We start from the raw sequence: 11,219 nt of genomic DNA, 5'->3' as shown, positions 1-11,219 counted from the left end.
CTCCTGCGCCAAACAGCACTGTTCTTCCACCTGGCATTAAATGCCTCGTGCCCTCGGGCGGAGAAAGGAAATCGCGGGCGCGAGCGGGCCACGTGGACCCCACCTGGCACACTCTGGCTCCTTCTGCCCGGCGTCTCCATTCCTATGGGAGGGACCTGGAAGCGATTCTGTCGCAGTCCCATCCCACGAAGAAGGGGGCAGAGACGCAGAAGGGAGAAATGTCACCCGGCAAGTTAGCGGCACAGCTGGGGGCAGCTCCCGAGCCACTGCGCCTGTAAACCGTGTCTAACATATCCAGGTGTCTTCCAACTAGGTGGCAGACAGCAGTGGACAAGCGAAGATACACGTTACGCTTACTAAACCAAAGACTCGTCTCAGGGCATTAGAGGAAGGGGTAGGAAGTAACAGGTCTGCAAGCCACCGAGCGATCCACTGCCCTTAGTTGTATTGGGTGGCACTCATCAAAGACTTCTTTAAGGGCAGCAGCGATTGGCACACTTTGGGAGAGTTGAGTCCCAACACCACCAGTGTCTACTCAAGAAATACATATGGCAAAACCTGTCATCAATTGGGAGTCCCCAGGAGTGCAGCCAAGGCTCTGATGGAGAACTGGCCTTTCCAGGGTACAGGCCACCCCCGCCCCCCACTGCCGGCCCCAGGGAGGGATTTGGGGCACTTTTTGCCCCTTGCATTTTTACCATTCCTTCCCTTGTAGACAAAATCCAACAGGTGATTATGTCCCAACCTAGGGTGTGACCGACCTGAGGGCTGCGGGTGGGAGTAAAAAAGTTTGAAACTAGCCCCAGGCAGGGACCCTGGAAGAGCTCAAGACTGTAGCCCACCTTGGCCCCAACTTGCTGTGTGATCTTGGGTAAGGTACCTCCCTTCTCTGGGCCTCAGAAGAAGGCTGGACTAGAAGACCCAAGGATCTTTACAGCTACAAAAACCTTCTTTGTGAGGAGTGAGTGCTTGTTTGATGAATGCAGGAAAGAATGAGTATCTAACTCTCCCTGGACCATGCATGGCTTCCACAGAATCAAGAAAAGGGAAGACAGCAGTAAACAGTAACGAGTGTTCCTATGTGAAGGGATATGACAGGCAGAGCTCCCTTTTCTCTTGGCCACCCTGATCAACCTTATTTTTACATAGTCCTTGAGTAACCACTGGGTACCAGTGAGAGAGAGGGAGAGGGGAGTTATCCCCATCTCAGCAATTTTAATTCCTAGGAGGGAATGAGATTAATAATGAAATTAACAATCCCATCAGAGACCATTACAATCCCAGGCACTAAGTGGGACAGCTTTGGTTCCATGGTGAACACTGGTATTTATCCCCGCTCTGAGAAGAAACATTTTGTTCCAGTGACACGCAGATTTTTCCTCAAACTCCGGAAGTCTCCCGTGTCCAGAGCTGGGGCCAAGAGGGGAGCATTGTCTGCACTGCCCAGCTCTCCGAGGCACATCAATCAACCAGTCCTTGCGTGGCAAACACTGTCCCCACTATTCGGCTTCCTCCCAGCAGAGGGAACCGGATGTCTCAGCGTGTGGGATCCTAGTAGGAGCCCGGTGTGGAGGGAAGGATAGCCAGCCCCCCCGTCCCGCCGGCAGCTTGCCTTGTGTGACCTTGACCATCTCCTTGACCCCCTGTGAGCCTCTCTCCAGCCATCAAGGGAAGAGTTCGGGCCTGATCTAGAGTCCCTTCAGCTCAGTTCTGTGACCGAATTTTAGAATTAGAAGCATTAGCTGGAACCCAGAGGCAAGTTCTTGATTCAGGAAGCCAGGTGATCTGTCCCTCTGCTGCTCACATGTGCTACTCACATGTGGTCACCTCTACACACTGCCTCTCCTGCTAGCCCACCCCAAACTGCCCATGTGCTGCACTTTCCCCTGGGGAGGCCTGGCCTTGCCCAGATGACCCATCTTGACCCAGATGGGGAAACAGAAGCAAGGGAAGGAGGAAGTGCGGCTTCCCTGAGAACTGGCCCTCCTGGCTGCAGACAGACTCTTAGAGTTTGGCCTTGGGTCTGGGAGTCAGCAGGCCTGAGTCATTAAACCCAGTTACCAATCTGGATCTGAAAAGATAAACCTACAGTGACTAAACCTGGCTTTGTTCAGATGAATGGCATTCATGCCTTTCTGTATATTTTCAGTAGAGTTTATCTTCTCCCTTACTTTTTCTTTTTTCCTTAGAGAAAAGCAGCAGATCCTTGAAAACGATGTGTAGTCCAACATCTAGAAGTTACCCTTACATGGAGATGAGGTTTTTGTGTTTGGTGCAGAAGCAGTAACTTAGGGAAGTGAACAAAAACATCTAAAACCACGTCGGACATGCCAATAAGTTCTGTACCCTTAGTCATCCCACCTAAGTGCTGGGACCACCTCTAATTTTTTTAGCTACCCTCAGCACCTAGCTCATCCCTGGGTATCACTTCTGCTCTCTGGATCTCAAGCTCTTTCTGTAAAATGCACCCTGGCTGGACTGGACTGAATGAAAACTCAGGCTCTTGCACTCTGGTGTTCTAAGAATCTCTGACTTCTTTTACAAAGAGCTCTGTAGGAATCTGCAAATCACATTTTCTGAACCAAAAGTGAGGACATGTCTGGCACAGAAGGTATCTTTTCTTAACTTACTTACCCGAAAGGCCTTATAAAGGTATATGATAATTAAAACTTTAAGGAGTCACCTTTACTGAGAAGAAGTAACATAAGAGACAATGGTCAGCAAGGATTTATGTATCCATGTCCTCAGTAAAGGAAGAGTCAACATTCCAGGAAAAATTGAGAACTTTCTGGAAAATGGGTTTGTGTTCTGTCCACACGTTGTGGTCATATATATTCTGCATCCAATTTCTTCCCAGAAGTGTAGTAAGAGTTGACTCTGGAGTGAGGCTCATGACATCCAGCCACAGGAGGACTTTGGGGGGTTAGGACCTGTCCTGCAAGGGTGCCACAACTTAGGGAAATAGGAATCAGTCACGGGACACTGCTAGTTACATGTGGATGCTGGACCAAAAATAATGTTTGGAAGCTCAGTTACTCACTGATACTCCAGGCTTGCTCTTAAATTGTTTTAGGTGTTTCCCAAAATCCAATCCACCCTATGAGGCAGAAAGTGTACCATCTTTGCCAATATCCAAGTGATGTGCCCTGGGCACAGGGAACTTCCGTGGAGGCCCTCCTTGCTCTGAGCAACACAGGTGTCATCAGAGAAGTAGAGCATCTCCAAAAGTACCTGTTGGAAGAGCCAAAGACACCAGTGTCGGTGGAAGTCCCGGGACGTTTGTATTATGAAGTGCTTGCATCACCGCCCCACCCGGCCTCCGCCCTGCTGTGGCTCCCTGGGAGTTGTTGGGGCAAAGGCCATCTGGCAGGAAGTGGGCCAGGCCTCTGGGAGCCCAGCAAGGCCCTGCGGCACGTCAGTGGCCACACGGTACATTGCAGAGAAGAGGTGGCCTCTGTCCAGAGGTTGAGAAGCAGTAGCTCGCTTGCCTGGCGCATTGATTTTAGCGATGCTTTGCTTCCCACAGCCTGCCTTTTCAGTGGACTGAACACAGAGTCCCAGGAAGTATGTGCCCAGGCCAGCTTCAGACATGCCACCTTCCTAACACGTGGGCTGACCGCAGGACAGAAGGTTTCAGATCTGACCACTTGTTTAGTTAAAGCCCTTTGCTGGTGGCCCTTGGTCCACAGGGTAAAGTCCAAATGCCTCAGCCTAGCACCCAGGAGCCTCCGAGGTCTGCTCTGCTCACCTTCCCAGCCTCACCCATCTCCTGCCACTCTAGCCACCTGACACCACTCTGCTCTGCAGGCCCCACATGCCTGACATCACAGCATGGGTCACACCGTGCGGGCACCTTGGGCCTCCCCCACTCCCACTCCCTTGGAAGTTAGGACTATGATTTACGGGTCTTCATAAGTGTCTAGCCGAGTACCTGGTACACAGAAGTCGCTCAATCTTGTTAAATTGAAACTGGGGCTGTCCTGAGAAATCTGTGATTTGTATTTGCTACATGACTGATGAACTTGTGGGAATTTCTCCCCATGTGCTCTCTAAAATTTGGGGGATAAAAGATTTGGAATATTTTCCTTTGGTCGTTTATTCATTCATTCGTGCAATACATGTTTATATTGAGTGTCTGCTACATGCAAGTGATGTGCTGGGCAAGGGAGGAACCCCCCCCCTTTGTATGCAGCTGGGGGCTGGGTTGTTGGGGACCAGTGAGGAGCTGACGGGGCCCCAGTGAAACCTGACCTTCTCCCCAGCGCTAAAAGAGAACTGTTTCTTAAGCTCCCGGTGACTCCCTCTGACCCGACGTGCTGCAGCACCTCTGCTAGGCTTTGCCACGGCCCCATTCTTGCCGGGGGCCCACCCTAGTGGGGCCCCGCCTCTGGGAATCCCCAGAGCCTGCAAGACTTCTCTCCTAGGCAGGGAACAGCATGTGGAGGGCCCTTGCACAACCCAGACCTTCTGGAACGTGCTCTTCCCAGGAGTGGTGTTAGCATCACTTTCCTGCCAAGTCAGAGGTGAGTTCCAAACGGCCTGCGGCATCATGGCGGACTGAGCCGCAGGGGCCCCTGGACACAAGGCGGCCGTGGGTCTGGGCTCCCAAGGACAGGCTGCAGGAGCATCTGAAGGGGATGCTCGTTGCTTCCCTTCGCACAGCCTGTGAGCCCTCGGCCTAGCCCAGGGCCGCTCCAGCCACCAGGGAGAAGGCGAGCGAAGGAGGCCCCTGCTCTCAAGGAGCTCACAGTCCGAAGGGGCCGCTGATCCCCGGGCTTGCGCTCCGGTGTCCTGGTCCCTGGGACGGTGGTCACGCAGTACCACCATGGGGCCCGAGGGCAAAGGTGTGAGCTCTGCTATGAGTCTTCGGAGAGCTGGAGAGCTCTGGGCTTGGAAAGGCTTGTCCAGGGCTGGGCTGAGTCAGCGAGGGGCCCGTGGCACGCAGGGCAAGAACCAGACCGGGGCACACACAGAGGCAGCCCTCCACAGGCCCAGCCTCATTTGGCGAGAGGACCGAGGTCTGTGGGTGGGGTCGTTCTGGGGGCAGCATCCGACCCCCGGGGTCTTTTCCTTCATGGAGCAGCATCCGACCCCCGGGGTCTTTTCCTTCATGGAGCAGCTCTGGCCTCAACCTGCATTTCCCATCAGTCCCACCAAATCCTCGCTGACAACAGGACCTGATGACCTTAGAAGGCGGGGAGGCCACCACACACAGGTACAAAACCTTCTCCTTCGTCAGGTCGTGCCCTGTATCGCTCAGGCCAGAGCAGGCAAGGCAGTTCAGCAAAGGGAATTTAACTAGGACGGGAACTAGCTACAGAGATAACAGAATATCTAACCACTGCAGGAAGCACCACCACCCACAGGGCTGGGCGTAAACGGGAGCGAGGCCCACCTGCAGAGGACCCGGGGGCTGTCCAGTGGGGGCCGGAACCACAGGGAGAGATGCCGACCAGATGTGCTGGAACTGGGGAAGCGGCCGCTGCTGTGGACGCTGCCCGCAGTAGAGACATGGGAGGGAAAAGGTCCACTTCTACCTTCCTCAGGCTCCTGCCAGGGCCTCCCACTTGGAACCTATTGGCCAGAGAGCCGGCAAGCGTGATTTCCAGGGGTCAGCGCCTGTCTCCACTCCTCCCAAGAGACAGAGCAGGGCCTGGTGGGGTGGGGAATGGGCCTGAGATCCAACAAGCCAGCGACGGGCACAGCTCCCTTTCCAAAGGCTTGTCAGCCTCTTCCTGCCCACTCAGAGGACACTTCCCAAGGAGAGTCTGGTAAGCACACTGTTACGTTACACGCTGGCTTAAGCAACAGCGGAAATTAATCATCTCCTATGACAAGACGTCTCAAGGAAGGGAGGCTCCAGTATCATCCACCTAGAACCTCGAGAACAACACCGAGACCCAGGCCTTTCCACTCTTGTCATTCCCAGGCCCAGAAGGTGAGCCCAGCTCCCCTTGTGGTTCCAAGATGGCCCCAGTTCTAGGCATCAGGTACAGATAAGACAAAGGAAAGGGCATCTCTTCCTCTGTGTCTCTCTGTATCTAAGAGATGATTTTCTTCAGCAGACTTCCCTTCCTGTCTCATTGGGTGGAACATACCATATCCTCTTGCCTTCTTCATACCTGGAAGGGAGAGTAGGGCCTCTGTGGTTGACATAAGCTGACTACGATTCACTCCCCAGCACTGGGTGTGGGCTTGGGCCTCCCATGAAGAGCATGGCTCCCTGGAAGATGCTGTCTGTTAGGGCTTAAATTGTGCCCCTGGCCGCCCCGCAAATTCATACATTAAAATCCTAAGCCCCAGTACCTCAGAATGGGATCTTATGTGGAGGTAGGATTTTTGCAGATGTAATCAAGTTAAAGGAGATTGTTTGGATGGACCCGAATCCAACATGTCTGGTGTCCTTGTAAAAGGGGGAAATTTAGACACAGAGACAGACAAGCACAGGTGGAAGACACAGGGAGAAGTCCAGGAGAAGAAAAAGACAGAGATCAAGGTGATGTTTTACATGTCAGGAAACACCAAGGATTGCCAGGAAGCCCCTGGAAGCTGGGGGAGAGGCCTGGAAGAGATTCTCGCTCACAGCCCTCAGAAGGAATGAACTCTGCTGACATCTTGATCTCGGACTTCCAGCCTCCAGAGATCTTGGACTTCCAGCCTCCAGAGCTGTGCGAGAACACATTTCTGTTGTCTAAGCCCCTGAGTCTGTGGTACTTTGTTACACCAGCCCTAACAAACAAATCCACTATCTGTCACTGCCAGAAGACAGCAGGGGACAACAGTGTAGGATAAGCCACTTGGGAGAACCTCAGATTTCTCCAGGACTCCCGAGCTTGCCGTGAAGAATAGAGATCGTGTGTGTGTGTGTGTGTGTGTGTGTGTGTGTGTGTGTGTGTGTGCAGGGGCTCGTCGTCAAAGCTCAAGATGAGTTAACAGAAAGCTTACAAGGCTGTGATCCCCAGAGCTCAGCCCCCGTGGGGTGTTGGGTTGCAAGACAGTCCAAACAGAAATTCCTGTCTTCCCTTGCTTCTTCTCCAACACTGAGGGAGGGTCCAGTGCCTCAGGAAACTGTCTCTATCACTCTGTCTCCGGCAAGGGAAACCCCTGGGACCTGCTTACTCCCCTCCCTGGAAGAACCTTCCCTCCCTTCCTTGGCAGACTGCCCCACCTGTGCTCCTATGATGGCCTTGCCCTGCTGGGGCACTACCCTGACAACCGTGCTTCCCACAGCCCTCCTGCCCTCCTGACACAGTCCCTGGTCTCCATTCTGCCCTCTTTTCTCATGCCAGAGCTCGGGAGGGCAGAGGAGCAAAGAAGACACCGCCTTCCTGGAGGGAGGGAAACGGTGGGTATTGGGATGAGACAAAAATGTTCAAAAAGTATTCAGTGAATCGGTTAGAGAGGGGCTACTTTAAAAAATGTAAGGGTCTGGAATTTCAGAGTCTGAATAAACGTTGTCACCAAGGAGTCCAGGGAGGTAGCTACTGCCTGGTGATTGGTAAATGCCTTCAAAACTCAGCAGATACCATATACATCAAAGGTCTCCTCTTATCTGCTGCTTCTCCTAGAGCCCCACACCAAATTGCTTTCTGGGTTGGGACTGCCTGACAGATCTGTGATAGACCAGGGACTGGAGGAGGCTGCAAGTCCCAGGAAGGGCCCAACTGAGCACTGACGAAGCTAGAAGATTCAGGAGCAGCTGGGCAGGAAACAAGAGGAGAGATGCGAATCGGAGCTTGCAAAGACAGCTGCCCCACCGAGAAGCGAAGTGGAATCTGGGCAGGGCTGTGACTTGTTTAAACCTAGAGGATGTGACAAAGGCGATGCAGCTTCTGCCTTGCTAACTGGGATGCTCAGCTTTGGCACCGTCACCTTGTAAGAGTGAGGCTACCCTGAGGCCACCAGGCGGGGAGAAACTGCAGGCCACGTGAAGAGCCTGTGTGCAGGAGCTCCGCTCCCAGCAAGCTGAGCTGCCAGCTGATAGCCAGTACCGACCGAGGCATGTGAGCTAGGACACCAACAGATAACACCCAGCCCCAAGCCGGGGAGTCTCTCGGCCACCAGATCCTCCCAGCTGAGGCCCCAGATGTCACAGAGCAGAGGTAAACCCGGCACCACCATCCCTGACGCACACAATCTGTGCACGTAATAGATAGATGTTTTACCCACTAAAGTTTGGGGTGTTTGTTATGCAGCCACGTAAAACTGAAAGAAGCAGCTGTAATATTCTCACCAAAAAATTTGTAGCCAGGCCTTCCCACCCCAGCCAGAATTGGTCTCTGGAAGAGCCCAGCGTTCGGGTTAAATATGTCCCAGTAGAGTAGTCAAGAGAGCAGGCTCTGGGGACAGAGGGCCTGGGTGTGAACCCCAGCCCTCCCTGGCAAGTTAATTCATTTCCCTGAGTCTCAGTTTCCTCATCTCTAAAAGGGGAAAATAAAGAAGCCACCTCATAAGGTTGCCATGGGGATTAAATGAGATAATTTATACACAGCACCAATGTTGTACCTACCGGACTTGACCCCGAAACAGAAAAGCTTTCATACCCCCTCCTTGGTACAACATTGTCTCCTTCAGTAACTTATGTAAAAAACCACCAGTAATCTTTATTTTCTTGATTTGTTCTTTGGGTTTAAAAGAAGAGACTTCAGGGCTTCCCTGGTGGCGCAGTGGTTGAGAGTCCGCCTGCTGATGCAGGGGACACGGGTTCGTGCCCCGGTCCGGGAAGATCCCACGTGCCGCGGAGCGGCTGGGCCCGTGAGCCATGGCCGCTGAGCCTGCGCATCCAGAGCCTGTGCTCCGCAACGGGAGACACCACAGCAGTGAGTGGCCCGCGTACCCCCAAAAAAAAAAAAAATGCTGCAGCCATAGGATGAAATAGTATTCAATCTGTAAAATCATATTTATGAATGCTTTCTAACGATATGGAGAAATATTGTGCTATATTGTAAAAAGAAAACATTTATAAAATTGTGTGTCTGGTGAGAGTTTTTTCCTTCATTTTTATTGTGGTAAAATATACAGATCCTAAAATCTAGCATTGTAACCATTGCTTTTTTTAAAAAAATAGATTTATTTATTTATTTTTGGCTGCATTGGGTCTTTGCTGCGTGCGGACTTTCTCTAGTTGCGGCGAGCGGAGGCTACTCTTCATTGCAGCGCGTGGGCTTCTCATTGCGGTGACTTCTCTTGTTGCAGAGCACGGGCTCTAGGGAGCACGGGCTTCAATAGTTGCGGTGCACGGGCTCAGTAGTTGTGGCTCGTGGGCTCTAGAGCGCAGGCTCAGTAGTTGTGGCGCACGGGTTTAGCTGCTCCGCGGCATGTGGGAACTTCCCGGACCAGGGCTCGAACCCGTGTCTCCTGCATTGGCAGGTGGATTCTTAACCACTGCTGCCACCAGGGAAGTCCCTCACCATTCTTAAATGTACAATCCAGTGGCATTAAGTGCATTCACGAGGTTATACAGCCATCACTATTATCCATTTCCAGAACTTGTTCATCACCCCAAACAGAACAGTGGGACTTTATATACTGTAAATGTATATGAATGGACAAAATTTTTACTCTCCTTTTTTATGCTGTCCTGTATTATCTAACTTTTAATTGACAAGCAAATTTCTTTGTTGATTTAAGTCATATTTAAAATGCTGTCTCATGGGAGAAACACCAGCTTTGTCTTCAAAATAACATTTTTAATTGCCACCTCCAATACTTTGGAATGATTTTGGATACTTGTTTTTGCTACAGTGAAATTTATCAAGAGAGTCAGGAAGTGTAAGTTCAGTTTTCCTTCATCATTAGAATATGTGTACATACAAACTTATTTAACTTGTGTCTTCCCCATGAGACGGAGCTCAGAGATGGAGCTCTGAGAGCCGGTTCCATGTCTCTTTCATTGCTAAGGGTTCTCATTGTGCTGTGCAGGGTAAATTTTCAGTAAATGTCTGCTGAAAGAAAGATATTAAAAACTTTGTGTCTATTTAGGCACAAAAGGATTTTTCTTCCCTTTTAAAAATCAAATATTTGGGGATTTCCCTGGTGGCGCAGTGGTTAAGAATCTACCTGCCAATGCAGGGGACACGGGTTCGAGCACTGGTCTGGGAAGATCCCACATGCCGCAGAACAACTAAGCCCGTGCACCACAACTACTGAGCCTGCGCTCTAGAGCCCACGAGCCACAACTACTGAAGCCCGTGTGCCTAGAGCCCGTGCTCCATAACAAGAGAAGGCACTGCAATGAGAAGCCCGCACACCGCAACGAAGAGTAGCCCCCGCTCGCCGCAACTAGAGAAAGCCTGCGCGCAGCAACGAAGACCCAATGCAGCCATAAATGAATTAATTAAAAAAAATCAAATATATGAAATAAAATTCCTGTACTCTGTGGATCTCTTACAGTTCAATGAGGCCGTTCATTCGTTCTTTGTACAAATATTCATTGAGCAGGCTCTGTTCTAAACACTCGGACACTGAAAATCTAGGTTCACATTCTTGAATTTCCAGTCGAATTCCAGTCATTGTAAATGACCATAGAGCTTTTCATTGTTTTGTTTTCTCTTTTCTGACCACACTATTGAGGATGTTCTGATTGATCTCACACCAATTTGTACCAGAGAAGCAGCCATTCTTTCCTCTTTCTCCACCTGTCCTAGAGCACATGTGCCTTCCACAGTCTTGGAATAAATGTACCCTCAGTCTCAAGCGGTTGGATATCAGAGAGATACCTGATCTGGACTTGCAGGGCCGAATTCCAGCGGGCCAGATATGCTTGGCCTGAACTGCTGACGTGAGTGCTGGCACCCTGGAGCCAAAATGCTTGGGGGTCGGTCAGCCAGGATCAGCTGAGAGCAGGCAACAGAGGGAATCACGTAAGGCACGTGCACAGAGGAGAATGACCCCATGGCCTGTGGCCGAGGGAACAGGAAAAGGGAATGCAGAGGGGCAGGTGGCCTGGCCACCCAGGGCCTGCGAGGCACCACTTCCAGCCCTGCCAGGGATCAGCTGCCTTCCTCAGGTGTCATGAGATTTCCTAACTCCTTAGAAGAAATCTCCCTTTCCTTAATCTAGGTCACTTTGGCTCCTTGAAAACAAACATGCCCTTGGAATAAATAGGAACATTTTTCTGGAAGAATATGATTCGATTTATAATAATTGCTTCACGATTGGATATCCAGGACTAAAAATACATGCGAAGTGAAAAACCAGAGACTGTCTGCGGTTCCTCT

The sequence above is a fragment of the Tursiops truncatus genome, chromosome 14 (genome assembly GCF_011762595.2).
Source record: "Tursiops truncatus isolate mTurTru1 chromosome 14, mTurTru1.mat.Y, whole genome shotgun sequence".
Taxonomy (NCBI): Eukaryota; Metazoa; Chordata; class Mammalia; order Artiodactyla; family Delphinidae; genus Tursiops; species Tursiops truncatus.
The sequence above is the reverse complement of the archived record's forward strand: the minus strand, read 5'-3'. Positions refer to the sequence as shown.